The sequence below is a fragment of the Podarcis gaigeae genome, assembly GCF_964106915.1.
Source record: "Podarcis gaigeae genome assembly, chromosome: 1".
NCBI classification, from domain to species: Eukaryota; Metazoa; Chordata; class Lepidosauria; order Squamata; family Lacertidae; genus Podarcis; species Podarcis gaigeae.
The window spans coordinates 76,144,778-76,172,587 of NC_139678.1; the positions used below are offsets into that span (position 1 = coordinate 76,144,778).

A 27,810-nucleotide genomic window follows, 5' to 3' on the forward strand; every position below is an offset into this window, starting at 1 on the left:
TCCCTGCGACGGGGTGAGCTCCCGTTGCTTGGTCCCAGCTCCTGCCAACCTAGCAGTTCGAAAGCACGCCAAAGTGCAAGTAGATAAATAGGTACCGCACCGACAGGAAGGTAAACAGCGTTTCCGTGCGCTGCTCTGGTTCTCCAGAAGCAGCTTAGTCATGCTGGCCACATGACCTGGAAGCTGTACACCGGCTCCCTCAGCCAATAAAGCAAGATGAGTGCCACAACCCCAGAGTCGGCCACGACTGGACCTAATGGTCATGGGTCCCTTTATTTTTACCTTTATGGCAGCAGCAGGAGGCGGACCTGTGCTCCTAGCTATGAGATACAATTGGACTTCTCCCATCTCTGTCTTTTATTCTAGCACGTGAAACCTTGCTTGCATAAGTCACCCACAGGTATTTGTTCTCCAAGTGTTCATGTCTCCTCTGCCCAGTGCATCTGCACTCTGTGGCGCATTGGTAAACTGGATTTCTATGTGTTGTGGCAGAACAGGAAGCTAGCTAGATGATCCCATGTTCTGCAACATAGAAACAAAGCTACTGTGATGCAAATTATTTCCATGAGCACAAACTGATGGGAGGCCAGCATGTGCTACTGGACATGGGATGCGCAATGTCTCACCACTTATTTCTTGTTGGTTGGAGATTTGATGCTTCCACAGTTGTGCTAATCCCTTTGAAAGGAGGATTTCTTCTGTACTAAATAAGTGGAACACAAAGGCAGCAAAGAACTCACAATGAGAAACAACGTCCAGGAGAGATTCACATAGGGACAGTAAGTGGCCATTAAAAAACATTTTTTAATAATAATAATTTAAAAACCCTCCTCTAAACTAAAAATCTAATTTCATTCAGGCACCTAAGTTAACAAATGAACATCACATTTTGCATCCCAAATGTTGGTGAGAACCTTTAAATTTGTTTGCAGGAAAGACTTCTAATCTAAACATCTCCAGATTTTTTGAATATTAAGTTCAATATTTTACATCAAAGGAAAAAGGCAAACATTTTATCTTTTCCTTTTCTTCTTCTGACATATAAAATGGAGATCATGTTAGTGTACACTCTGCAATTAGTGTGTGTCAGGGTCTGGGCAGAGGAGGAGGAATGGTGGAGACCACCTCCTCATCCTGACCCTTCCAGGGAGGAGGAAAAGGAAGACAGTATAGATTTACAACAGTGGTTTGCAGGAGGTCACAGCTCAGAGGCAGATGAGGGGGAAAGTTGGGGAATCATGGGAGAGGAGGAGCAGGCAGAGCCAGAGCAGCAGCTGGCTGACACATTAGAAAGCATTCCAGACCCACCATCTCCCAGAAACCGGTGAACCTTAAAAGTAGGAGAACAAAGAGCTCAAAGACATGGGGCACTTAGCAGCACCCATAGAGGAGAAGATGATGATAATGACAAATGAGAAAGTGGGAGAAAAAGAGGGTGGAGGTTCACTCAGGACACCACCATTATCCAAGAGGCTGGGTTCTATAGCCTCTCACTGTAAAGTTTGAAATAAAAAAGGACTGTAATAAACTTTTCCTTGTCTTTATACTTTCCTGGGCAACCAACTGGGAGCTGCTGACAGCATCCTGACAGTGTTGTGTGTTTTGGTTGGCATTTAACAGCATTTGGATAATTGTTTTAATTTATTATTACCTGCAGAGAGTTTTTAAGATGGGTGGAGTGCAAATCTTTCTTTTTTTTTAAAGTCAGATGTGACCAAACATTAAGAAAAGTAGCACAATTAGCGAGGAATTCATCGATTGCACCATTGCAGCAGCAGAGACCTCTCCCGCCCCCACCCCCCATCAACAAGTTAATCATGAATTGCCGAGAAGTTAAAGCAGGAAGTTCAAGAGAAGACAAGAGAGGCATGCAAATTGTTGACTTTAATCATTTGCAACACAGACTGGTAATGCAAACACAAGATTTAGAGGACAACACAACAATTCAACAACCCACCACAAGTGCAAAGGCACCACAAGAAGGCTACTAGCAAACAGTTCAAAGCACCCATGATGCTATTCCAGCAAATAAGAAAATCCTATACAGTGGTACCTCAGGTTACATACACTTCAGGTTACAGACTCCGCTAACCCAGAAATAGTGCTTCAGGTTAAGAACTTTGCTTCAGGATGAGAACAGAAATTGTGCTCTGACAGCGTGGCGGCAGCAGGAGGCCCCATTAGCTAAAGTGGTGCTTCAGGTTAAGAACAGTTTCAGGTTAAGAACGGACCTCTGGAACGAATTAAGTACTTAACCCGAGGTACCACTGTATAGTACAATCTCTTTCTTTGAAACTTGATTTTGATTTTACTGTAGTATTGCTGCCATCTTCTTATACTGGTTTTAGGTGTTGTATTTATTGTACAGTTGTTTTTATGTGTGTTTTCCTTTGAAGAGGCACACATTTGTGTGTGCATCTACAAGAAGGCAGTTTCTGCACATGCTGTAAAGGGAAATGAAGGGCAGGTGGAGCTCGTCAACCTGGGAAGGTAGCCCATCAAGGAGAAGGAAAACTCTGATCCTAAACCTCTGCTGCCTTGCGGCTATACTCATTTGTGAGAAAGGCTTTGGGAGTAAACTCTGAGGAACAATCCATACGCACTGTCTTGTGGGACATCTTCAGGAGAAGAGGCGAAGGAGTAAACCTATGGAGTATCTGCAGCAGCACAACTGGACACTTTCATCTGTCCCAGCCACAACAAAACATGTCTCTACAGCCACAGCGGACTCTGTAACTCTCCAATCATCTGACTTCATCTGCAAAGGTGCACTCATCCATTGTCTACCAAGACAGAGGGATGCCAATCAGATTATCATTGAAAACTCCCAAGTTTTCTTCTATCTCTCACAGCTCATGAAGAGGCTTTTCTACCTGCTCTATATCAACACCCATAGTCATTCCACAGTTGTCCCCTGTCCCATCATTTTCCTCTCAATTTTTTGATACTGGTTGGCCTGATTTAATAACTGTGTTTACAACTGCCACCCAGAACATATCAGATCACTGGATCTCCTCTTAATTTATTGTTAAATGAATGACCAATGACGCAGAGAAAAGAATCCAATAAAAAACTCCTATGCTTTTCACAATGCTATTCTGAGTTCAGACTTTCCATTTAATTCACCATGCTCACCTTTTCCTGGAAATGATGCTGAGAAAGTTTATTTGGCTTTTTAAATTACTGCTAAACATTTAAGGCTGCAATCCATCACCATGGGACAAGTCTCTTAATAACCTGGTTATCTGCCAGTGCATTTGCACCATGCTGACCTTGCCAATACCCATCTCCTTCTCCCAGTATGTCATAGCAATGCTGGTGACAGGAAGTCAGGTAAGTACTACTGCCCCACCCTGCCTTTACTGCATGTGGAGACAGTAGGCTAGCTTGGGGGTTAGGGTTGGACTGGGTCACATGGCACATGGAACTCTGTCCTCTAACATCCTGCCAGTGCTACCCATTCTCCAGCATCTGCTTTCTGAGCCAGTTATCTCCCTCAGCCTAATGTTAAAGCCAGCCCTGCTTTGTGTATGTACCCCACAAAATATTTACTTACTCTGCTAAATTTGCATTCTGAGGTGCTTATTCAGGAAGAATTATATGTGATATTTTTATTCAGTCATCCGCTGGTAGCATCTCTCCATAATTTCTAGGGAAAATTCCTCTGTGAACATAGATGTGGACATGATCTAGATCAATGAATCAAGCAAACCTCATAAACAACCTGTCATGAACAACCATTTTTCTTCATGAAAAGTCCAGTCCACTGATATTTCAGTGACTGAGGCCAACACAATAACCCTTTAAGTGAGAGAGGAGCGGTAAATTAAATACAGACGGCTTTAGAAATAGGCTGGCATGAGGTAAAAATGCCCAGCCTAAACTGAGATTGATGGACCCAACATGGGGTCACTGTGCAAGTGCAATACTGTTGCCCATATTACTTACTTTTCTATGACCTGAACATGGGACTTCATTTTTTTATTATTAGAAAAGGGAGAAACGACAGTGTAAAGATTATAAAAGATAAAACAACATATCATTGTTCAACAAAAATACATAAACTGATACCCGCATGTTCAGGGAAATGTTGTGATTGACATATGTGGCTTGCAAGGATTCTAAAGATGACTGGTAGATTTAAACAAAGGAAATAAAGCCAGGCTAGTAGAAAAAGAAAATAATAATAATAATACATTAGGAAAAGAGTTAGGCTCCAGCTTCAGGACTGAATTTCATACATACAGTAGATTGAAAACGAGTGGGCAGGTGTTGCAGTTTCATGTATAGGAAAGTGGTCTTCTGATTGTTCAGTAGAGAGAAAATGTTTGCACTATACACTGAAGAGTGAATGGAGAAGTTCCCAAATAAAGTACACAGCTACCTATGGAAGTTTGTCTTTGATTTCATTTTTCTGGTGCCTCTCTAACGGCTTGGGTTCTTATGACCAGATTTACAGCAGACTTCAGCGCCTCCCTTTCATCCCCCCCCCAGTTGTCTTTCATAGATTGCATTGTCATGCATTTTAGCATGGATTTCTATCACATCAGTAAAACTAGCAGCACGTCATCGCTGAATAATGGAGCACAAAATGTTGGGTGCAAATAAATGGCACACTGAGTTGAGTGAAAGCTTGGATCCTTGGAAAGGGGTACCTCTTTGCCCCAGGCCCTCAGCTGAATAGATGTCTGTGATTATTCTGCTTTGCTGTGCCCTGGATATCTGTGCTCCTGTTTCATTATTCTGAAATTGGTAGGTTTTGTGGTTTAATTTTATGATTGTAATTGTGCATTGCACTTACTTATGGTGTTTTGGTATGCCACCCTTGGGCCATTTGGTGAAAGGTGGGCTGCAACCAACCAATGGTTATTTCAATCATTTTTTCTGGAAATGCCACAGTGTGTCTTGGTTAACATTTATTTTAGGAACTGCAGTAGTAAATCAGACGAACATCGGAATGTGCAATTGAATGCACATAAAAATATGGAAACTCACCATTAAATTCTATTTGATGCACATCTCAGAGGCGCTTTTCCAGATGCCATCCTTTTATTTCAACAGAATGCTTGTTCAGATGCACATCATGCCCATTCACTAGCTGGAGTGTGCAAAAATAAATAAATAAATGTGCTTATAGAAACCATTTGAAAATAGATTCTCCCATTTTCCTCCAGTAAGCTTGCTCCAGTGAACTAGTAGCGGTAATCAGAAATGAATCAGAGACAGACGAAAAATAAAACAAATTGGAAAGATTTATTTAAGTCAAAGGCCAGAAATGCTGAAAGTATGCAAGCAATGAGTGAAACATGAAAATGGAAAAATGTATGAATGAAGTATAAGAGAGAAATTTATATAAATGAACAAATATTAGATTGTTAAATAAAAATAATGAACAGCTACCAACAAAATGGGTTTTTGAGAAGTGTCCACTGCCCTGGAACTCAAAGCTGCTACATTAGTACAAATTCTATACTGCTGCCATTTTTGGAAATGCTCCTTCTCATTTGATAACGGCCAGTTAAATGTTATCAAAGTGCCAACTGACACTGAAATTATTTTCTTGCAAACCTGAGTAAATAGTACTAGAAGTATCAGTCCTCCTGCAGACCTTGTCCTATCTGGCTGATGACAGAACATAAGAGGCCCAAATGCATTTCAAATGAGCAATTTTTTGTACATTGTTCTTTCTTAGTGGAGTACAAAAAAGACTTTCCCCTTGCAACGGAGAGCTGCACCGGGTAGTTTTGTTTTTAAATACATCTAGTTTTTACACCTAGTTTCTGTTCTAAGATATCATGTTTCACAATTGCTAGTTGTCATGTTTGTAGGTTGTAATTTTATATGTAGTTAGGCAGCACGTTATGTACTGAACACTGAAGTCTTAAAAGACTGGGACCTGGCAACTCATTGTAAGGAAACTTGGTGATAATGTATTGTTGTTGTTAATTGGTGAAAGATGAGAATGTAAAATTACAGTATATTAAGATAAATTATTAGGATAAAAACAAAGCTGGAAAGGATTTGCTGAAATATCTAACTGAACTAGAATACAAAAAAGGGAGGTGTGAGGAGGTCAAGGAAATAAGCAAAGGAAAGAAAGTTATGTAAAGGTTTGATTTCTTTTGTCTTTTGTTTTCTGTGATGATGTTTGTTCTTATGTATTTTTTTTTTGTTTAAATTGAAATTTTTCTATTTTTCTATTTCTCTCTTTGTAACCTTTAAAATCTTAATAAAAATTTATTTAAAAGAAAAAGATAATGTATTGTTGTGCATCACCCCAGTCTCTGAGCGGTGCAAGATTCTAGGTGTTCCTGGGTTTGTGTTTCCTTTGGGAAGGAGGCACAGCAGAGACTGTGGTGTTTTTAGCAATGGCTTATTTACACATATATACAACCTGAGCCTGTGACATAGCTGTCAACATTCCCCTTTTTTGCGGGAAATTCCCTTATCCCAGCTCCATTTCCCACTGCTTCCCGCTGCTATCCCAGATTGTTAGATATCCCGTAGACTGTCACCAGGATAGGTGAGGCTGCTGATCCCTTATTTTCAAATCTGAAAGTTGACAGCTGTGGCCTGTGATGGACAGGTTCACAGCCCAAGACGTCCCCCATAGCCACAGCCTTGGATTCCAGCAGAAATTAGGCATGGCTCTCTCTCTCTCTCTCTCTCTCTCTCTCTCTCTCTCTCTACCTTTCCGGGCTGCAGCTTTACTTCCACCTTCTAGCTCACATGACTTAACTCTTCACTCTGGCCTTTTATCTAACTAACAGACAGTTGCTTTCCGATCGGAAATTTTTCAGGTGCTGGGCAGAGACCCAAATGTTTAAATATTTCCTAATGTGTGTGTGTGTGTGTGTTTATTATTATTATTATTATTATTATTATTATTATTAATCAATCAGCCCCATTGCTGGAACCTATCCAGGTAATTCTCTCATGCTGAATTTTATCTTTTGAACTCTTTTGATTACCTCAACGGCCTAGTTGTAGAAATTCCTGTTTTCAGTCTAGGAAATGGTGAGCAAACATTTGATGCAATGATAAAACAGGACCTTCAAGATTCTTAAAAAGTTATCTGAATTCTCTTCACTTTAAATAAGGATCATTGCAGAGCATATTCTTAACCAAAGAAGTTTAAGTAGTTCTAATTTCCGGCTGTGAGGCAGGAAGGGGGAACTCATGAACTACTAACTCATGAACCTGTTCCCTTCTAAATGCAGATGCTTACCCATTTTCACAATCCAACCTTTTGGGGAGTGATATAAAGTATATCATGTTCATGGTTATACATAGAAAAGGGGTCAACCAGTTTAGTACTACTCCTAACTAAAATATTTACTTTATTTGCTTATTATACACTGGTTGTTCATGACAGACTCCCTACAAGGAGTTCTGGTGTGAACAATACAAGAAAATTCCAAGGCAGAATCCCAGGAAGGTAACTAAGATTAAATCTGCTTCACTTTAAAGGCAGAGCTACTTTAATGATTGTTAGACCAGGGCTGGGGAACCTTAGGCCTTCCAGATGTCGCTACACTGCAATTCCCATAGTGCCTATTGGCCATGATGGCTGGACCTGGTGGGAATTGTAGTCCAAAAATAAATAAATCTGGAGGGCCAAAGGTTCTCCAGCCCAAGTTATCTTTCATAACTTTCATAACTTTCATGTGGTGTAGTGGTTAAGAGCGTTAGTTTCGTAATCTGGGGAATCGGGTTCACGTCTCCGCTCCTCCACATGCAGCTGCTGGGTGACCTTGGGCCAGTCACACTTCTTTGAAGTCTCTCAGCCCCACTCACCTCACAGAGTGTTTGTTGTGGGGGAGGAAGGGAAAGGAGAATGTTAGCCGCTTTGAGACCCCTTAAAGGGAGTGAAAGGCGGGATATCAAATCCAAACTCTTCTTCTTCATCATCATCTTTTTAAAAAGTAGGCATAATCTGCCCTCTTTTTAAAAAAAGTTCAGAAGAAGTACTTTGATCATAAAAGAGAAGTTTTGCCCGACTTGAAGCTTTCTAACAATTATCTGTGTCCTTCATTCACTGGCTAAGGGCAGACATTTTTCTGTATGTCCCTCTTGTGCAGGGGTCAGCAAACTTTTTCAGCAGGGGGCTGGTCCACTGTCCCTTAGACCTTGTGGGGGGCCCAGACTATTTTTGGGGTGGGGGGAATGAACGAATTCCTATGCCCCACAAATAACCATTTTAAATATAAGCACACCTTCTACTCATGTAAAAACATGCTGATTCCCTGACAGTCTGCGGGCCGGATTTAGAAGGTGATTGGGCCGGATCCGACCCCCGGGCCTTAGTTTGCCTATCCATTCTCTTGTGTGACATGAGATCCTAAGCTGAAGGAAAAGGACTGTGCACCATCTGAAGATGAAACTCTATTCTTAGGGGAAACAGAGGGTGAAATTTAAGATTGCACTGCTGCTAATGGATTTGCAACCTGTCTGAGACTGCTTGGAGCAGGCACTGCATATATGAACCAATGTCTCCATATGAAGAGTGGACACAAAGGTGTTGCAAGGATCCTGGCAGCTGCAGAAAGGTTGCCATGATCACTTGAATTGCAACTGGTGTGCCAGTAGCTTTCATACGGAGATGCTGCTAGAACCAATGCCTCCTCATCATCTCCATGTGGTCGTGTGGAGCCTGGTGAACATATTAAAGAACATTGTCCAGATCAGAAATGGCAAGCTGACACGCAATGGGCCAGATCCACGCCTACCCCCCACCAAACAACTGTGTCACACCAAGTTTTAATCAACTTTAGTTTTGTTTATTTTTTAAAAAAGATTGCTCAGAGTTTCAGTAGCAAGGAAAATAATTTTGCATCCCAAAACTGGGAGATGCTCCACACTTTAATTTCACTCTTAAATATCAGCGGTCCTTTACCTTTTATAAGTCCAGTCGTGGACGACTCTGGGGTTGCAGCGCTCATCTCGCTCTACAGACCAAGGGAGCCGGCATTTGTCTGCTTCTGCAGACAGTTTTTTCGGGTCATGTGGCCAAAATGACTAAGCCGCTGCTGGCGAACCAGAGCAGTGCACAGAAATGCCATTTACCTTCCCGTCAGAGTGGTACCTATTTATCTCCTTGTACTCTGACTTGCTTTCGAACTGCTAGGTTGGCAGGAGCCGGGACTGAACAACGGGAGCTCACCCCGTCGTGGGGATTCGAACCGCCGACCTTCTGATCAGCAAACCCAAGAGGCTCAGTGGTTTAGACCACAGCGCCACCCACATCACTCTTAGGAGTGGGTAAAAAAGCTCTGGACAATCGTTTCTGGAAGAAACAATGGGATATAATTTGCTTTCCATACAGGTTGCACAGAAAGGCAATGGGCCACTGCTAATCTGCCACTAGAGGGCACTCTCACAGGAAGCACATACATTCATCAGGCTCTATACACATAAATGATGTTGCCTTAATTATATAATTGTGCCCCACAATTGTGAAACACTTACTGCTGTTGACATTAGGCAGGCACCCTCAATATTTTTTAAAATATTGCTGATTAGAAAAATAAAAATTAAAAAATTCAGCAAGCCTAACCAATCAAATAATGCAGTTACTTACATTAGTGTGTGTTTAGAAATAATTGCAATACTGATTTTCATCTGTGTTTTATTGAGAATTATTTAATGTATACAGTGGTACCTCGGGTTGCAGACGCTTCAGGTTACAGACGCTTCAGGTTACAGACTCCGCTAACCCAGAAATAGTACCTCGGGTTAAGAACTTTGCTTCAGGATGAGAACAGAAATTGTGCAGCAGCGGCAGCAGGAGGCAGCAGGAGGTACCATTAGCTAAAGTGGTGGTTCAGGTTAAGAACGGACCTCCAGAACGAATTAAGTTCTTAAGCTGAGGTACTACTGTATTTGTTTTTTAATAGTTCTGTGGTTTTAGCTGTGTTTCATCTACAATTATGTACACCCTTGTGAGAGGTTTGGGATTGCTTCATCAATCTTTCTAAATAAATAAATTAAATAGATATATGTGGCGATGCCTTTATTGTTCAACCAGAGGCAGTTGGACTGCACAGCAAAGCACACCATCCATTTCCCAGAACATTGGCTAGAAAATGGCATCACCCTGAGAATATAGAAGCTGGCTATCCCCAGTCTACATTGTTGTCCCCCATTGTGTGCAGCAATGAAATTTATTCTCTGCATTGTGTTAGCGGAGTGACTCATTCTTTGACCTTACAGAGAAGCTAAAACCCTGTGATTCCACGGTCTCTAACAATGAGGAAAAGCCCTCCTTTGCTGATAATGTGATTAAGAGGTGAGTATTCTGGGTGAGGCTGTGAGCTTCCCACTTTCTAATCACTCCTGGCTTCTCGCTGTACTGCTTTGTGCAGTGATCTGGCCTTCAGCAAACGTTTGCTGCAAAAGATTCTTAATGCACTTGAAGATAAATCGCCCTGTATTTGCTCACCTTGCTACTGGGTGAGGCCCCTCTGTTTGTCGGATTCAGTTTTCTAAAGCCTCATATCAGGATATTTTGCTTTTCCATCTGATGCCCTTTATAGAGTTGCTCTATTCTCATAGCCTAACATACTCAGTTACCAAAAAATAGCAATGTGTGTGTTCATAGTTCATTACACTGATGAGTCACTCGCTCCTTTATACATTAGCAATGTTTACCGACAGGATATAGTTTAGAAAATTAGGAGATCCAAATCCTTGTCTTTGTTGAAACCAGTAGGACCCTATCTAATGTCAGCCAGTTTGCACAGCTAGATGCTTGGGTTCAAAGTGTCTGAGGCAGAGCCTACAGGGTCTTTTCCTTGTCAAATTTCAGCTCTTTTACACCCCACCAACTTCAATGGAAGATATTTAAACACAAGTTTAACTCCAGGACTGAGCCGAAATATCGGGCCCTGCATTTGCAATGTTCTCTGCAAAACATGCCTCCTTTTCCAGCAATAATTGGAGGGGGTATGTATTGTAAAACAAGTCAGAGATGCTCTCCTACTTAGCTGAAGAACAGGATGCCCTTACTTTGATTTGGTTTTATGAGGTTGTTACATGGCCAAATCTACATAGCATGCTGGCTCCATGATTCCTTATTGAAATGATCACATGGCCAGATATTTGATGTGGATTTGGACCCTAGCAGGTGCGCAAGTGGTGGGGGTGGGAGGATTTTAACCCTTTACCCCCATGGTGGTCCCAATGCAGATCAATACAACCCCCTTGCTTGAAAAACCAATTCACACAATTGCTAGTTTGGTCCTCACATTCCAGTATAACATCTCATGTTAGTAGATCTTCTATAGGTAAAGGTAAAGGTACCCCTGCCCGTACGGGCCAGTCTTGACAGACTCTAGGGTTGTGCGCTCATCTCACTCTATCGGCCGGGACCCAGCGCTGTCCGCAGACACTTCCGGGTCACGTGGCCATCGTGACAAGCTGCATCTGGCGAGCCAGCGCAGCACACATGGAACGCCGTTTACCTTCCCACTGGTAAGCGGTACCTATTTATCTACTTGCACTTAGGGGTGCTTTCGAACTGCTAGGTTGGCAGGCGCTGGGACCGAACGATGGGAGCGCACCCCGCCGCGGGGATTCGAACCGCCAACCATGTGATTGGCAAGTCCTAGGCGCTGAGGTTTTACCCACAGCGCCACCCACGTCCCATTCATACTTCATGAAATATAATTTCTCAGTTTCCTAGAAAGTTACTTCTTATGTTGTTTTCTGATTAATATAGCAAAAGTAGATTCACGAAGTTATACACACGCCTTGTGGGTGCTGATGGTTATCAGTGGTTATGTACCAATAAAGTACGGCATTAAGAATAGGATAGGCAGATGCAGCCAGCGGCTAATAGTTCCTGCCGCCAGCTATGATCCTCGCCCCCAGGCTGTACACCCCGTCCCTTGTAAAAGACAATTGCAGCAAAAATTTGCATCCGCTGGGGAAAACCTCCTGCTGTAGAATTATTGTGGGAAGGATGTGACATTCAATTTATTTGCTTATTTATTTTAATGATGTTAAAGACACAGCTCTTCATTACATAACCGGAAGACTATGGACATGATTCAGTTGCTGTTAAGTGACTCTGAACCCCATTACTCAATGGGAATGTTAAACACGTGTTTCAGTTTCTCCTGTTGAAAGCTATGGAAGTCAATGGTACTTTTGCTTCTATTTCTCAGCTAACAACAGTCTCAAATACTGCTGCATATCTTTTATAATACTCTCAAAGTGTGAAGTGTATTGTCCATCACAATAGCCCCGCATAGTATGTCACCAATATTCACAGTGTGAGGGTGGCCATGGAAAATGAAGCTACAAGGTGGTGATCTGCAAAGACAGTTCCAACGTCTCTCTGGAGGACTCTCCTTTCTTCCAACAAATAAAATGAAACTGAATTGCCAGAAAAGGGGTAGGATGAGGCTACGTTCCCCTCATTCAGCCTCTGACCTGCTCATTTTACAGAAGTGGAAACCAAGATGGAATGGGTGATTTGGCCAGGGTCACACATTGAGTCAACAGTGGTGGGGCTGAGCTGTGACCTTCCACACCCAAGGACAGTTAACAATCAATGGGACCACATGTACTCCTCTGTCATAATGGGTTACTGACACTACAGTACAATAAAACAATTAAGGACACACAGGTACACGCTGCCTGCTTAATTTTTTGTTTTGTTTTTGATGCAAACTTCCCCATCCATCATCCTTTATATTATAACCTCTAGGTTGGTCTTAGACAGTGCCCCAGACTTTTCTGTCTTCTGAAACTTTCCCCCCATGGCGCTCAACTTCTGCCCCTTTTTAATTTGTGTTATGTTACTGTGTTTGATGGGAAATCCTCACTGACTGCCTCTTAATGAATTCAGGGAGGGTGACTCCGGATGGTCAGTATTTCACAGGAGGTATTCTTGCACATACTGGAACTTTCCATTTGCCCAGTTAAACTGCATTAAAGGTTCTGATGCCCTCACCTAGCACCACAAATCTACTTTGGAAAAGAATCAGACTTCCTGAAGTTTGGAAAGTGTCATGGAAATAAACAGAAAACAATGGGATGCACAAAGGAAGCTAGTAAGGTGCAATTATTTGTTAGAGTGTTGGACTAGGACCTGGGAGACCAACGTTTGAATTCCTGCTCAGCCAGAAAACTCACTGGGTGACCTTGGGCCAGTCACAGCCTCTCAGCCTAACCTATCTCACAGGAGATGGTGGACTCTCAACCCCAATGAGATTTCCACTATATGGTGGCTTATTTTCAGTTACAAACAACAAAAACTTTTAAAGTAAAGAATGTCCTGAAAATGTTGTAAACCAGGCACAGGCAACCTCGGCCCTCCAGATGTTTTGGGACTACAACTCCCATTATCCCTAGCTAACAGGAACAGTGGTCATGGATGATGGGAGTTGTATCCCCAAAACATCTGGAGGGCCGAGTTTGCCTATGCCTGTTGTAAAGTGTCTAGAAAAAACTTTGTTACAGCTGAGAACTAATGGTACCTAACATTCACTAAAATTAACATTTTGTGAGATGTTTTTCTTACCTCATTAAGAAACCTGCAAGAAAGCTGCCCTTGGTGGTTTGTGGCAACCTACTGACAGCTAAAAAACTTTCTTGACCATTCCCAGACCATTCGTCTATTTAAAAATGATGATGCATTTTACTACCCTTATTTCTTACTATTGACTAGGGTAGTAGACACAACCCAATAGCAAAATTCAATGCATTTCTAGGACATTTAAGGCTACAAGTGATTTTTTTTTGTTTCCATAAGAAAAATAGCAAGTGGCAGCTGATTGAAATTTGGGAGCATTGTGAGGGACAATTTGTAACAACACCCAAGAAGGACTACCCTGTACACAAAATTATGTGTGAATTTTGCAATGAAAAGTGTGTCAGTGGGAAGCTTTGAACTCCACAAATTTCATGAAGATTAAGGGTGATTTTTATTGTGTGCGTGCAGTCTTGTGTTTTTAATTTAAGAAATATAAACACAACTAGCATCACTGATCAAATGTTTACAATGCCACTTTACTCCTTTGCTCTCACAGCATACAAGCAGTGCCAATTTTTGAACAAACATTGACAATGAACTGCTTCAATGAAGTTCTCCCTCATTAACTTCACCAAATTTGCCTTCATTGGTCTCAGAGGACAGGAACCAAAGAGGCTCAAGCAAAGAGCTTGAGAATTTTGCCAGAATTATGCCAGAATTTTTTTTTACTTCTTCCTGTACACAGTCAGCTCACATACCACATTGCAAGCTAGTTTTGGGGGGAAACCAGCAACTCTCAGTTTTGAATTTCCACTTAGCCAAAGCCACCCTTGGTTCACAGCTCTTTGAACCCTTACTTGTATTTCAAAATTTGATTTCTCCTTTTGGTAATATTTCTGAGAGCCCTAGATTATTTTTTAAACAACATGCCACAATGAGAAAGATTCAACAAAATTGACTAGATAAAATTGGCTGATGTGTGCATGCTTTTTTAACTACAGAACTTACATTTCTATTCCCCCTGCAGTCCGTTACAAACCTGCTCAATGTACATCACTATATGAGACCTATTCAAGCAAAGTAAAACTACAAGGGAATAATATTTTTCAAAGTCTAGATTCATTAGGTAATGGTTCCCCATTTCCCCCAAGTCATAACTCAAGGTTTGGTTTTGAAAAACAAGAGAAAATCTATAAGACCTTTAATGGCTTGGTTCCTTCATGCTTTGCAAAATACACACAAAGTTTCAGGTGCCATAAATTATTTTCCCCTTAGCAGTTTTAAAAAGTAAGTTGTTGCATTTACAAGTGCAATGGTAAAACAGGGAGGGGGGGTAGTCTTTAAATGCCTGCTTATAGGCAAAGTGATTAGTGGCCCAAGTATGGAATAAATTGTAATTCTGTATTATTGAGCTGAAATAATGGATTAATTGGCAATAGATGGTTTCCCTGTGACCAATGATAATAGATCCATTAAAATGTAGGATGGTCAAAATTAATCACTTTTTAAAAGAAATCAATTCTGTGCCAAGAAGGCCTAATTATGTCAGTGGGAATATGTCAAAGGCTAGACGCTTCCCTGTAAACTGCCCTTCCCAATTTGGATAGGATTTTCTCTACCAATCTCTACTCTGCATTACTTACCAGACGAGGAGGGGCATGTGCTCTAGAGAGGCATTGGAGACTCCTGTGCATGTCTGGCTCATCCAAACATAATGAAAGCTGCAGTGCTCAAAATGCCCAGATGCCCTGGATATGTCAGGCATGCACAAGTGACTTTGGGGGTTCTCTGCAGCTTGAGCCCATGGCTTCCTGGACAGGACCCTCTCTGCTCCTCTCTACGGGTGGTTTATGTAATGGAAAGTGCAGCCAAGTAGTAGAGAGAAGGTCCCATCCAGGTCAAGAGCCCTAGCATATTTCAACTGATATCATAAAATTCTGTGTTCATATAACTTGTCTTCAGCTACCAAGAAAGATTTGTGGGAGATATAAGAAGTGTGCATTGAACAGGCTTTACATTCCAAACAATAGCTTTGAGTATTGCAGTGTGCATACACCCAGAACAGGGATTTGCGGAACCTAGACTCATGACCATGACTTTTGACTACAAACTTCATATGAATACTCAGCAACGCACTTCTAGGCTCTTTCTGTGCATTTTCCCAAATACACAAAGTTCAAAATGAAAGAAGCTCTGGCCTTAAATTGACTCATCTTGGTATTCTTAGCACTTTTGTTTGCAGATCAGATTATATTTCAAATAGATGTGACAGACAGACGTATTTCTCTCTCTTTCTGATCATTTATGACTCATGCAAATGTGGATTGTTTCCTTGTGTTGTAACATCAGTTAGTTATTTATATCAGTTATGAAAGATGACCTCCTTTCCTTTTTTGCTGAATGTAATAGAAGGAAATTCCCCTTGATGTCTGACGTCAGAATGGTGTTTTTACTAAGTTGTGCCCGTGTGAAGCCATGAGTACTGACAACAATATTAAACAAGGATATGATGCAGCCTACAATACACATGGGCATGTCCTGGAATTTTGGCACCAATGTTCATTTATCTTCATTCTTCTCTAGCTGAGGTCCTCTGTCGTACGATTCTTGCCAGATAAAGTGAGAGTCAGAACTGTGATGAGACTTCCTTCTAGGTGCAGACTAAACAAATGGTGGTGGTGGAAAGAATGTCAGAGATTCAGACAAGTGAATATATTTGGCAACCCCCCAAGTGACTGCCCACTGAAGCATTTGAGGCTACTGGTAGACTGACTGTGGGAATTCTATGGAAATGCTCATTGTTGGTTTCACCAGAGGAGGGGGATGGAATGGCCATCACTCATAAGACTCCATGAAAAATGGCATTGTCATTTCACAAATTGCAAGAGGAGCACATGTACAGAACACACAGTGCTCCAGTTCACTGGTGCCTCCAATGATACCCCACTTCAATCCACAGTGCCCAGTTTTCAAAACAGTTCTATAACAGTTCAAACCTCCCAGCAGCATAGTCCCTAGGGAGACCTGGGTTGTTGTTGTTGTTGTTGTTTGGGAGGTGCTCTTTTCTCTTTTCTCTTTTTTTTTTTTAGATGAAAGACTGCAGTTCCTTAAGCATTACCTCCTTAGAGAGAACATTCCACAAGCAGAGGGACATCACAGAAAAGGTCCATTCTTGTGTTGCCACCTTCTGGACCTCTCATGGAGGAGGCAGATGAAAAGGGCCTCAGATGATGATTGCAGGTCAGTTCATATGGAGAGGAAGTCCTTGAAATCTTGTGGTTCTCAGCCATTTAAGGCTTTATAGGTCAAACCCAGCACTTTGAGTCATCTAGGAGAGTACCATTGTGATTTGCCACAACAGCTTGAAGAGCTGTTTAAGCTTAGAGTGGGGGAGGAAAGGAAATCCCAGCAACAAAAATTGGTGGTGGTGCAGGTGCTTTCCCAGCTACTTTGCCCAGGATGCCTCACTCTAATATTGGATCAAATCTGTGTGCATATATCTTAATGACAGCATGAATGTACTTCTCTCAATTTGTTGGCTTAGGGCTTGTGAGCCCTTTCATCCTCTGTGTGTGTAATATGGCTTTGAGAGCTGTATGTTAGTACAAATATATATTTAGGGTAATCTTCGATAAGTCTCAAAACCAGAAGCCCAGGTGGTTATGTTGTATATATTGATAAGCTGAACAGTCACTGTTCCTTACAATGAAGAGTTGTGCTGAGCCATTAGTAGCTTGTGAACACACATGAGATAACGCCAATAGATATTGCTATTTTCCTGATAACCATTTGCCAGAATGCAGCAGAGAACCAATTTGTGTGGGTAGTAGTGGAAGCTACTCCCTTTCACTCTGCAGTGGGGCTTTTGGGGGCAGGGATGAGGTACAAAATTGGCCATTTCTGCCTACAGCAACTGGTTGATACATCTTGGCGAGCTAACAGCATAGATTCTAAGCATTTGGCAAATAGTAAGTTAATTTAAAGGGACGTGGGTGGCGCTGTGGGTAAAAGCCTCAGCGCCTAGGGCTTGCCGATCGAAAGGTCGGCGGTTCGAATCCCCGCAGCGGGGTGCGCTCCCATTGCTCGGTCCCAGCGCCTGCCAACCTAGCAGTTTGAAAGCACCCCCGGGTGCAAGTAGATAAATAGGGACCGCTTACTGGCGGGAAGGTAAACGGCATTTCCGTGTGCTGCACTGGCTCGCCAGATGCAGCTTTGTCACGCTGGCCACGTGACCCGGAACTGTCTCCGGACAGTGCTGGCCCCCGGCCTCTTAAGTGAGATGGGCGCACAACCCTAGAGTCTGTCAAGACTGGCCCGTACGGGCAGGGGTACCTTTACTTTACCTTTAAGTTAATTTAAATGCTTTCAGATGAATTATCAGGAAACCTATGTATTACCGGTAAGTGTTTACCCTGCAATCATAGTGTGTTGACTTTTCCCATGTTTCTACAGAGAAAGGAAGTTCTGGGTTGATAAGTGCAGCCTTGGTCTTTGTCTCCAGTGCAGAAAAGCCATAGATGCTAATAGGATGTAATGATGTTACTATTTCAAAGTTTAGTGTTTAATGATTGATGATAAGCAACAGATTTCACTTTCAGTCTACTGTCATTTGAGAGTTGGTGTGGTCTAGTTGCTAGAGCAGCTTTCCCTACCTGGCGCCTTCCAGATACCTTGAACTACAGCTCCTATTAGCATGCCCATACTGGCTAGGGGTGATGGGAATTGTAGTCCAAACCATCTGTAGAGCACTAAGTTGCCAAAGGTTGCACCGAGTAGAGAGTGGCCAAAATACAAATCCCAATTCAGTCATGAAGCTCACTGGATGATATGGGATCAGCATCTCAGCTTAACCTACATATTTGAGTTTCTCAGCCTATCCTACATCACACAATTGTTTTGAGGATAAAAAAGGAGGAGTGAGCCATCTATGTCACCCTGACTTCCTTGGAAGAAGTACAGTGTGTGTGTGTGTGTGTGTGTGTGTGTGTGTGTGTTTTATGGGTTTTTTTGTGGGAGGCAGTAGGCTGTACACCAAGACCCTTCTAACCCCTGGATCCAGCCAATGTTAAAATATAAGCCTGGTTGGCTTCCTGATGAGGTGATCACCTGGGTGACAGGCCATTAAATCCAATGATGTGGCTATGGGAGAAACAAGACCATCTTGGGGCGTTGACGCTGTGAACCCCTCCATTGTAGGCTGAGGTTATATATGTGTGTAAATAAACCACGTATACAACACACATTCTCTGCTGTGCCTTATTCCAAGGGAAACACAAACCCTGGGTAAGCACCCACAATCCCTGCAATATCACACCACTCAGAGATTAGGGTTGTGTGTGTGTCCATCCAATCTCTCTGCTGGACAAACAGCAGAAGGTAACTATGGCTACCAGGTTTTTGTGTTCCATAACTCCAAACCCTAAGGGACAATCTTTCTCTTATTCATTAGGCGTATTTGTGTTGTTTGTATCCCTTGTATGAAACAAGATCTTCTTAATTATATAGTTGTAGACAAGTGGGTAGAATTTTAGTGTGTGTGTATACTTTACAGATGATATTTTTTTATTGAATCCCTTTTCCTGATATCACATGTCATATTAAAGCTGGGGAGATCTGGGATCAAACTTTTACTGAAAAGGTTGCAACCGCATAGTTTGACTCACAATCTGAGTAATCGTTGAACCACTTGCAAGTTTTGTTCAACAGTGAACAAGCTCAATTAAGTATTCAACTCATATTGACTTCAAGCAGGAGGAAATGGCCATGGGAATTTACCCCAGGAAGGCTGAAACTTCGTAACCAGCACAGTTGCAACTTCAAATGCAAGAACTGTTGTGGATGATGGGGGTGATTAAAAAATCAATCCTCCTGTCAGACTGGGAATATCCCCTCACTCACCCAGTTAAGGATATTCCGCCATTCTTCAGCAGAATTCCTTTTCTTTTAGCAAAGTAAGCAGCTCACATACATGTCAAACAAAACTTTAATAATAAAGAAAATTGTAACCATAGGTGCCAACGATAGGGGGCCCTGGGGGCCTGGAGAAACACAATTATTATTTTTTTGTGGATGCTCAGCACCCACAATGCAGGCTCCAATGCAACTTACAGTTTCTACCAAAAGCTGTGTCGGAGGTCCTGCCAGGCCTCAGAAGTGCTGCTGCATGATGTTGATGTAACTTGACGTAATGATGTCACAACGTCATAACATCATGTTATGTCGTAGGTGCCATTGGGCACCCATAACCTGGGACCCAAGTTGGCACCCCTGATTGTAACACAATAACACACTATCTGAGGAAAACAAAAACAACATCAAGAGGCAAGAATGTGGCAAGAATGACTGCTGGTCTCTGTAACTGAACTGAACACCCAAAGAGAGAGGCCAGTTCCAGAGCACAACACAAAAGCCCCAGCTACCAGATGCCAGACATTTTACTGATCAAATTAGTGTTTTTCTTACAATTCCCTTCTCACTGTGCCTAATTTGAATTAATCAAATTTTTATATATATATATAAATATTTATTAAAATTTTTGAATACAAATGCATAAATAATAAACAACATTACTTATATCATAACATAATTTCATCACTTCTTTGGACTCCCTCACGTCTCCCGCTCCCACTTACATCGTTAAAAAGTTTTTTCAAGCAAATTATCATCTTGTTTACAATCTTATATCCGCTCATTTAGATACAATCTAGCAGTTCTCCAAAAGGTTTATATTTTCCTTAGTCTCACTTATCATCAAATTCAAATCTAATTTAGTGGTGGACAGTTATTTATGATCTAGCATCCTTCTTAACATTCAACCAAATTACAATATTTTTGTAAATAAATCTTAAATTTCTTCCAGTCTTCTTCAACCCTCTCTTCTCCCAGGTCTCGGATTCTGCCAGTCATCTCGGCCAGTTGCATATAGTCCATCAGCTGCATCTGCCATTCTTCCAGTGTGGGTAGATCTTGAGTTTTCCAGTTCTTAGCGATGAGTATCCTTGCTGCCGTTGTTGCATACATAAAAAATGTTCGGTCCTTCTTTAGCACCTTCTGGCCGACAATACCCAGAAGGAAGGCCTCTGGTTTCTTAGTGAAGGTATACTTAAATACCTTTTTCAACTCATTATATATCATTTCCCAGAAGGCCTTCACTTTAGGACAAGTCCACCAGAGGTGAAAGAATGTTCCTTCATTTTCTTTACATTTCCAACATTTATTATCAGACGAATGGTATATTTTGGCAAGTTTAACTGGGGTCATGTACCATCTATATATCATTTTCATTACATTTTCCTTCAGAGCATTACATGCAGTGAAGTTCAGCCCAGTGGTCCACAACCTTTCCCAGTCCTCAAACATAATGTTATGCCCAATGTCCTGTGCCCACTTTATCATAACCGATTTAACCATTTCGTCTTGTGTGTTCCATTTCAACAGCAAGTTATACATTCTTGAAAGTACCTTAGTCTTAGGTTCTAACAGTTCTGTTTCCAACTTCGATTTCTCCACCTGGAACCCTAACTTTTTATCATTTTTAAAGACTTCTTTAATCTGAGCGTAATGTAACCAGTCTCGCACTTTATCCTTCATTTTCTCCAAACTCTGCAATTTCCAATTGTCTCCATCTTTTTCTAGTATTTCCCAATACTTTGGCCATTTGGCCTCCATATTGGGTCTTTTTCGGGCCTTAGCCTCCAGAATTAATCAAATTTAATTTAGCATGTAACTTCTCAAAACTTTCTTTTGACAAAGGCTTTGTTAAAATATCAGCTGTCATTTCCATTGTTGAACAAAGCTGCATTTCAATAAATCCCTTCTGGCTCAAATCTCTTATTGTGTAACATTTTGTCTGCTTGCTTAAAAAAGTAAAGGTAAAGGTACCCCGACAGTTAAGTCCAGTCATGAACGACTCTGGGGTTGTAGCGCTCATTTCGCTCTACAGACCGAGGGAGCTGGTGTTTGTCCGCTTCTGCAGACAATTTTTCTGGTTCATGTGGCCAGCAGGACTAAGCCACTTCTGGCAAAGCCAGAGCAGTGCATGGAAACACCGTTTACATTCCCACCGGAGCGGTACCTATTTATCTACTTGCACTGCATACTTCCGAACTCTAGGTTGGCAGAAGCTGGGACCGAACAATGGGAGCTCACCCTGTCGTGGGGCCTCGAACCACCAACCTTCTGATCAGCAAGTCCAAGCGGCACAGTGGTTTAAACCACAGCGCCACCCATGTCCTAATTTGAATTAATCAAATTTAATTTAGCACGTAACTTCTCAAAACCTTCTTTTGACAAAGGCTTTGTTAAAATATCAGCTGTCATTTCCATTGTTGGACAATACTGCATTTCAATAAATCCGTTCTGGCTCAAATCGCTTATTGTGTAACATTTTGTCTGCTTGCTTAGAATGTGTATTTATCTTCTCTGATTGCACCAATTTCAGACAACTCTGATTGTCTTCCATAAGCTTAAGGGGTTTAGAATCCGGCATTCCCAGATCCTCTCAAATCTGGTTAAGCCATTGTGCTTCTTTCCCTGCTTCTGCAGCAGAGACATACTCTGCTTCTGTTGAAGAGTTAGCTACTGAATTTTGTTCATGACTAGTCCAACTTACAGCTCCATTCCCATATATTAATACACAAACCCACTGGCAATATCCCCTTTAAGCTTGCCCAACTTTGCATCCATCTCTTCATCCTAGCCCACGGTAATGTCTGGCATTACAGACAGCTTTAACATGCAACAAGTGTTCCATCAAACACTGCAGGAACACATGTAGCAGCTTGATTTGTTTTTGAGCAAGTCAGAAGTCAAAGGTGGACACCAACATTTGCAGGAAATACAAAGAACTAGAAAGAATAGACTGTATTGCAGTTGCCCTATCTTATCCAGCAAAGAATATTTTGTTAGACATAATCAGCTGGCAAAAATGCAAAGATAAACCAGAAACAGTAGAATAGCTGCCCTATCTTATTCAATATTGAATATATTGTCAGACATTATCCAGAGTGCCAAAAAATCCAACGGCAAACCAGAAACAATAGAGTGTATAATAATGGCCCTATCTAATCCACTATAGAATATCTAGCTAAACATAGTCAAGTTGCCAAAATCATTCACCACTAACCAAGCAGGCAGTGCCAACCAATCAATAAAGAACCACCCCTTCTTAAAACCCCTTATGGCAACTTTAAGGATGGGGCAAATTGAGCAATGACCTGGCACCCCACAATTTAGAGGACGGAGTCTTGTACTAAAGTCTGCTTGCTGCTTTTAAAGTCAGTCATTCTCAGACTGCCTTATCTGTAACTCAGTAGGATTGCAAGCAAACAAGCCCTTCCCTACAAAAACAGATAGAAGTCCTTTCCCAATTTAAGACAGGTCCATCCACACCAACTTCCTTGGTCGGGAGCTGTCCTTATGCCTTTTTTCCTGTACATGATAGCAATTTTTTAGGATTTTGTATTGTTGTTCTGCTATTTCTGTTTACATAGGAGAGGTAATGGCTTGTTTCGGTTCTGTTTATGTCTTGCATTTGTGTATTTGCAGTGTGTTGACTATTAATACATTAGTCTCCATTCCAGTTGTAATAAAAATTAACCACAAGGAATGTACTACGATACATTTATCTATGCTTTCATTGCAACTTTGGGTATATAATCATTCTGCTGTGGTCTATAGCCAATCACATTAAATGCTGTTCTATTCATGTAAAGAATAAAGGGTAAATTTATGTCCAAGTTGCTTTCAGACCTTTAAGGGGCTCAGGGGCCCTCAACCCTAGGGCCAATACTGCGCACGGAAACACTGTTTACCTTCCCACCACAGCAGTACCTATTTATCTACTTGCACTTTTTGGCGTGCTTTTGAACTACTAGGTTGGCAGGAGCTGGGACTGAGCAACGGGAGCTCACCCCATTGCGGGGATTCAAACCGCCGACCTTCTGATCGGCAAGCCCAAGAGGCTCAGTGGTTTAGACCACAGCGTCACCCGTGTCCCTTGCTGCAAACTAGAAGGCACCTTTACTCAGAAGTTACTCAGAAGTAGAACTCATTAAACTCAATGGGGTGTGTAATCTTGCAAGGGTGCTTGCAGCCACATGGTGGAATCCTAGACATGTTTACATCAACCAATGGGGCTCACTCCCAGGCAAGTATTTAGATTTTCTTTTTAGATAACGCAATGCACATGTATTTTGTAGATCGTATCATTTTAGAAGTAGCCTTCATCCCTGTGTTGTATCTCCAGATGGGGCAGGGAAAGACTCCTGCCTGAAAGCATAGAGTGTGGCTGCCAGTCAGTGTAGAGTAGACAAAACTGAGTTAGCTGAACCAAAGGCCCAACACACTCTAAGGCAGCTTCCTGTGTTCCTATATGTGTGGGAGAAGGCCATCATTTTAAACTTTTGTCATTTAAAAAAAAAAAATACTTAAGTAATCAAAAGTGTTTTCTTTTGGTTTGCTGACTAATCAGTTAAAATTACAAATCTACAAGAATCTACAAATCTCTTACTTTCACCCCACAACCAAAAAAGTAAAAGAACATGTAAGTCCATCCCATCAACCAGAAATGTAGTAAAAAAATAGAATCATCTGAGGAACACAAATAAGTTCTCTAAGAAATAAGATCAGTCAGTAATAGTTGTTCTTCCGGACATTTCTGAAGAAATATTTGAACTGTCATCCTGGATTAAACTGGACAAAACTGCAAAGGCAGTCACAGTTCACGTTGACATAAATCATCATGTACATTCAAGCAGTGGTATATCTTTCAGAAAACCTGCTGAGCTACTTTTAATGCCTCCAGCTATGTCTGGTTGTTATTATATCTTACCTATGATTGACTTCAGAGCCATGACCTAGGCCCATGAATCTTGTTTTCTTGTTTAAAAGCAGTGGGACTCAAGTAGAAATTAACAGTATGTAAACTACAGGAAAAATACTACTTGTGGAAAAATACAGTGCTACATTTCCAAGGCAAAAGAATTAGCAGCAGTTTCTGATATCTGCAACCACAGCCTTACCATCATGAACAATCTTAAGCCATTCACTCTATAAGGACTCCCCCCTCCCCTGTGTCTTCTCCTCTGCTCTTTGAGATGTACTAGCAGGGAGAGTCAGTAGTCCTGCCTCTTGGTAGAAAGGTAGACTGAAAGGCAAGCCTCTCCCAGGCCTTCATTTCTAGGATTTTGCCTGACTTATTATTCACGGAGAAGGCAATCCAAATGCAGGGCTGGCCCAAGACATTTTGGTGACTGAGGTGAACCACAAAATGGTTCCACACTTTCTGCCAGGGAAGAAGGGGTGAGTGAAGACCTACATCAGGAACATGGGGGGAATAAAGATCTACACTGGGATCTCCTGTCCCTGTGGATCCTGCTACCTGAGGTGGTCACCTCACCTTGCCTCACAGGTGGGCCAGCTCCTTAGGCTGGTATCATGACCTCATGGCCTGACTCCCCTTTTTGGGGAGTGAAGCGATAACGCTTGCAATTATTTACCTGAACCAGTATGTGTGTGAAGGTGGGGAATAGACAGAAAGTTCTGTCTCCTCACTGATTCCTTCTCTTTTAAGTACTACTTGCTGGTAAAGTAATTACGCCCTGTCAGACTTTTTCTTCACTCCCGCAGCTTCTCAAAGTTTAATTAGCTCCAGCTAGTCAGTATGAGTTAGCATGTGTTAGTGTGAACATCTTGGCCCCATACAGGCCACAGTAAACCCTGCACTCAAAATGCCTTTGTTTACTTCGAGTAATAAACCTTAACTTTATTCTTACAACCAACAGTCTTACCAGTCTTTTTATTTCCGTATTCAATTACAATATATTTACCACATTTCAGCACCCTTCCTTAGAGATTCTAGCGCAAACCCCTTGAAACTCACATATTGGTCAAACACTTAAGAAAGCAGGTCAGGAGCCAAAGAACAAAGGAGCTTATCAATTGTTAACTGGAACTGGAGATGAAAAGAGGGACTTGCCCTGAGAGGTGGCCTGGGAAATCCCCACTGCGTCAGAAGCTTCAGTGTAGGAGAATCTCATTCTGCCAGGACTAAGGAAGTGGCATTGCAACACCCGGAACCTCTGCAGGGGTCAGCAAACTTTTTCAGAAGGGGGCCGGTCCACTGTTCTTCAGACCTTGTGGGGGGCCGGACTATATTTTGAAAAATAAATAAATGAACGAATTCCTATGCCCCACAAATAACCCAGAGATGCATTTTAAATCAAAGGACACATTCTACTCATATAAAAACACGCTGATTCCCAGACCGCCCACGAGCCAGATTTAGGAGGTGATTGGGCCGCATCCGGCCCATGGGCCTTAGTTTGCCTACCCATGTGCTAGTGGAACCATGGTCTCTTTCTGCCCCCCCCACCCCCCACCAACACATACACTTTAAAATAAAATGGTTGAAGATTCAGGACAAACCAAAGGAAGTGGTTATGGATTTTGCTAGCATAAGACATGGTGATGGGTGCCAGTTTAGTCAGTGTTAAAATGGAATTAGGCAAATGCACAGAAGAAAAGCTGTCAATGGCTACTAGTCATGATAGCTATGGGGCTATCCAGATTGGAGGCAGCATGCCTCTTAATTTCAATAGCTGGAGAACTACAATAGGAGAAGGGTAGAGCCTCACATTTTGCTTGTGGATTTTCCAGTGTCATCTGGTTCATCAGTGTGGGAAACAGGATGTTGAACAGTTGATCTGAAAGCACAGGGCTCTGGTGTTGTTGTTTTTAATTTGTTGCAAGTCACCTTAAGTGTATGTGTAGGTGGCATAGAGGACTTTCTGTGATGCATACTCTGCAATAGATTCAGGAACAGAAATACAACTGCTTAAACTGAATATAATGGACCTATGGAGAATGAGCTTTTCTCTTGGCTGGCTAGGCAAAAAGCAGTTAAAGCATGGTGAGCAGCTATTTGAAACGCAAAGACTTGTGACTGCTGTTGACTCATTCACACATCAAGATTAGCCGTCTACACTAGCCTTGTTAGTGCCTTATCTTTTTCTCAGCATAACTTTGTTCTGGGTTTGGGACATTCCAAGAAAATGTGGCTGTTTAAGATCTTCTTGATAGCTTTTGAAATTATACTGGTAAGCAGGAAGCTAGAGCCTCAATTAGGTGTTGGGGGTTGAAATGTGTGTGGGCTGAAAACGGGATGGGACAGGGGCCCCAGGCATGCAGTCTCATATTTAGCATAAATTCCTATACAGATTTACTAAGTTCAACGGAACCTGCTTGGAAACCTCCTTGCAATCAGAAGCCCTAATTAGTTGGGGTGTCTGGTTGAAGGGAAGTTTCTAAGCATATTTAGCAGAACATGCTTAGAAACCCTGTGCAGACCTTTCTGCTGAACACACGGAGGTTTAAAAATATGTGGTGCTCATAGCCATAAGGTTTTCACATTTTGTTGTAGCCTTAGAGTTGGAGCATGCCTGAAGCTAAGAGAGGCAAGTGGCACCAGAATGGAATCAGACAGAGGCAAAGTGGAATGTCAGGAGTTTGAAGGTGGTCAGGTTCCGAAACAACCAGGTACAGAACACATTGTGAGGGGCTGGTAAGCCAGATACCACACCAGGCAGATGTGGATCAGAGGCAGGCCATGGTGAATGATGGAATAGCAGACAAATGTCAGGGCTACGTTTTCTCATGGACATTTTCCCCACACTAGATCAAAGAGTAGAAGAGATCTTATAGAGGGTTGGTAGAATCCCTGCTGGCTTCCTAGGTATTGTGATTCCTCTTGGACTGACTAGCTGTGATTTCTCTTCCTGCCAATGTCAGGGGGACAATGTGGTGACTAGTCAGTCCCTGGCCCTGTGAGCTGTCCTAGTAGTGCCTGTGCTTTGCTCTCTGATTCTTTGACTCCAGCCTGCTGGCTCCTTACATTATGTGAAGACCCCCACCCAATCAGACTCCCTCTGTTCACTTAAATAGGGGATAATTGTGTTTCTAGAAGGAATACATATGCTGAACTGCACCTTCTTTAAGTGAATGAGGAAACTCTTGCATATATAGAAGCAACAGAGATCTCACATGCATAAGGAAGCCATCCAAACTGAGTAATAAATAAAAACAGCAATTTTATTTACAGTTTGGGAGGATATCCACTTCAATGGCAAAAGTTAGAGCCATTGTTTCCAGATAACTTTTGCTCACTTGATTTGTTCCTGTTTCTTCTGTCTGTATGTTTTTTCTATCTGTAGGAGAATTCTATGTTTCTCTGACTTCACTTAATTCCAGTCTGAATGGATCTGTACACAGTATGATAAAGACATGCACCCATTAAATTTAAAGCTCATAGACATACCAGTTTTGTAACATGT

The 27,810-nt window shown here is 41.9% G+C and overlaps 2 long non-coding RNA genes across 2 annotated transcripts; one reads left to right on the forward strand and one right to left on the reverse strand.

Annotated features, from left to right (window-relative positions):
- Positions 1–576: 576 nt before the first annotated feature.
- On the reverse strand, positions 577–27,732 carry LOC310837398. The gene is made up of 4 exons (XR_014560525.1): positions 27,644–27,732; positions 26,116–26,282; positions 4,996–5,098; positions 577–703 (listed from the first exon to the last, which is right to left on the reverse strand). It is a non-coding gene; the product is annotated as an uncharacterized lncRNA (long non-coding RNA).
- LOC310839613 lies at positions 17,157–18,718 on the forward strand. The gene is made up of 2 exons (XR_014561552.1): positions 17,157–17,472; positions 17,850–18,718. It is a non-coding gene; the product is annotated as an uncharacterized lncRNA (long non-coding RNA).
- Positions 27,733–27,810: the final 78 nt, after the last annotated feature.